The following is a 3,330-nucleotide window of genomic DNA, read 5'->3' on the forward strand; positions in this document are numbered from 1 at the left end:
ACATATTGTACATTTTCATTGATTTGCTACAATTTGCACATCTTATTTTCGGTTACACTTTATTTCGATAGTCCACTTTAGACATTCTACTAACTATAGTTAACTTTGTAACTACATGTCAACTACATGTCAACTAATTCTCATTAATTTGCAACTACATGTCTACTAACTCTCAGAGTAGACTGTTAGGGTAGGTTTAGGGTTAGTAGAATAAGTTGACAAAGAAAGTGTTAGAAGATATTAAGCAGACAGTCTACTAATACTCTACTAACTGCTAGCTGACATGTAGTTGTAATGTTATTTACTGTTAATAGAATGTCTAAAGTGGACTATCGAAATAAAGTGTTACCTTATTTTCTTTAAACACTACCATGCAATTCTCTAATCCAGTGTTCAAATGGTTAACACTGCCATTTAGACTTTTTTTGTACAACATCTTGACAAAATGAGTAATTTATACTGCAGAAGAATGTCAAAGCGACTTTTTTATTTTTAGTGAATAATTAACATTTGGTCCCTTACACAAAGAATAAATGATGATATAAAATACAAGCGGAACAAGGATGTAATCTGTGCTCCTCAAATTCAGATGCTGTACTTACAGGCACACAGTCATCTGGATTAAAGGGTGGGCACTGCTTATAGCTCTCCATTGTCATAAACATGCCATTCCTTTTCAGACAGGTAGCATTCATGCATTTAAAATTGTACTGCTTTCCATCCTAAACAAAAAGAAGACTGAAACATGAAGACTGAATAACAGAGCAGATGATGAACTGAAATAATTGAAGAAAAGTTTGAGAATATTTTTTATCTTGACAAAATGAGTAATTTATACTGCAGAAGAATGTCAAAGCGACTTTTTTATTTTTAGTGAATAATTAACATTTGGTCCCTTACACAAAGAATCTAGAAGACTACTTTTTGTAGTGTCCATTTTTAAGCCCTTATCCACTTTCATTGCTTGGAACAATATGGAGGTGAGTAAATGATGATATAAAATACAAGCGGAACAAGGATGTAATCTGTGCTCCTCAAGTTCAGATGCTGTACTTACAGGCACACAGTCATCTGGATTAAAGGGTGGGCACTGCTTATAGCTCTCCATTGTCATAAACATGCCATTCCTTTTCAGACAGGTAGCATTCATGCATTTAAAATTGTACTGCTTTCCATCCTAAACAAAAAGAAGACTGAAACATGAAGACTGAATAACAGAGCAGATGATGAACTGAAATAATTGAAGAAAAGTTTGAGAATATTTTTTAATGTACCTTGAGAACATGTCTGGTTTTGTCTGGTGCATCATAAATACAAGCTACTTGTCTACATGATCCACAGCACTCTCCATCTTTTTTCACATATTCAAACCCCTTGAAGTGCAAACACAAACAAGTTTATATGATAGTTTTAATACTACCGCACACAATGCTGCATTGGGGCTGTCACAAACATCCTCAATAGTTGGAAAAATTTGCAAAAATGTGAAATAAGCAACAACCAAAAACATCCAATAGAAGTGTTTGATGCGGGGTTGAAGCTACAGATTCTACTTACAGGCCCACAATCAAATGAACTCAAGTAAGAACATTCTGTTTTGGTCTTCTCAGTCACAAACGAGCCATTCAACTTATAACAGGTAACAGTTTCACATTTGTAATTGTCAACGTCTCCATCCTAACAAAAGATAGACAAACTCCATTAGGGCTGAAGAATAAAGCAAGATTCTTTGTCTGATGAACTGAAAGACTGAATAAAAGTTTAAGAATGTTTCCAGTGTACCTTGAGAACATGTCTGGTTTTGTCTGGTGCATCATAAATACAGGCAACTTGTGTGCATGTTGCACAGCACTCTCCAACTTTTTTCTCATATTTAAACCCCTTGGAGTGAAAAATAATTGTATACAGTGGTTTTAATAATCCAGTGGCACCTTTTATTGCACTTTCAAATGTTTGAAGTAATACTTTACAAATGATGATGTTAAAAATGAGATGTAAAACAATATAAAATCTTTATTTTTAAAATTCCTTTCTGATCTCGTCTCCCTTTCTCTCATACTTTGCTTGTAAATATTGTTCTTAATCTTACCCTAATAAACGAGAAAAAACCTGCTTATTATTATTATTATGCGAATTTCCATAATAGATGGAAAAATGTGCAAAAAAATTTAAATAAGCAACAACCACAATACATCCAGAACTAGTGTTTTATATGTGCAGTTCAGTCTAGAGAATCTACTTACAGGCCCACAGTCCTTTGAACTCAAGAAAGGACATTCTGTGTTGTTCTTCTCAATCACAAACGAGCCATTCATTCGACGGCAGGTAACAGTTTCACATTTGTACTTGTACTCCTCTCCACTCTACAAAAAGACAGCCAGAAGACTGAGGAACAGAGCAGATTCTTTGTCTGATGAACTGAAAAGATAGAGAATGTTTTCAAATGTACCTTGAGAACATGTCTGGTTTTGTCTGGTGCATCATAAATGCAGGACACTTGTGTACATGATCCACTTGGGCACATGTCAATGGCACAATCTACAACAGTGAGAGGGGACTTAAAAATGGCACTGCAATCTTGAAGGAAAACCTATTAAAAAAAGAAACTAACTAATCTTACGGCAAACTTGTTTGCTACAGCATGGCTCTGAGGGATTGGTGACATTGACCAGCACAAAGCCGGGCTCAGAGCAGATCTCAGGATTTACATCAGGACACTCTTTGGGCTTACAGAAGACTGATTGGCTTGCCCTATCACAGACACAATCCTCACAGTTGTACCTAAAATGCTCATCATACTGCAACGGAAACAAAAAATGAACAGCCATGGGATGCTTTTTCAACAAGTGGGTATTAAATGAAGAGTTTAAACCTTGCTGTACCTCACGGGGAGTTCCAGACGGGTCCAAGCATCCTACAAGAAAAGACCAAAATCAGAAACTTTCCAAAAATTGGTTATGACATGCATGTTGATGTGTTTGATGCAGGTACAGTATTAAGACCAAGGCTCCACCTCTAATAGACACACACACACACACAAGTGGGTATTAAATGAAGAGTTTAAACCTTGCTGTACCTCACGGGGAGTTCCAGACGGGTCCAAGCATCCTACAAGAAAAGACCAAAATCAGAAACTTTCCAAAAATTGGTTATGACATGCATGTTGATGTGTTTGATGCAGGTACAGTATTAAGACCAAGGCTCCACCTCTAATAGACACACACACACACACGCACGCACGCACGAACGCACACACACACACACACACACACACACACACACACACACACACTCACCTGTGCACACTCACACACACGCCTGAACGACACA

Source organism: Sinocyclocheilus grahami, unplaced genomic scaffold (genome assembly GCF_001515645.1).
Source record: "Sinocyclocheilus grahami isolate Dianchi unplaced genomic scaffold, SAMN03320097.WGS_v1.1 scaffold707.1, whole genome shotgun sequence".
In the NCBI taxonomy this organism is placed as follows: Eukaryota; Metazoa; Chordata; class Actinopteri; order Cypriniformes; family Cyprinidae; genus Sinocyclocheilus; species Sinocyclocheilus grahami.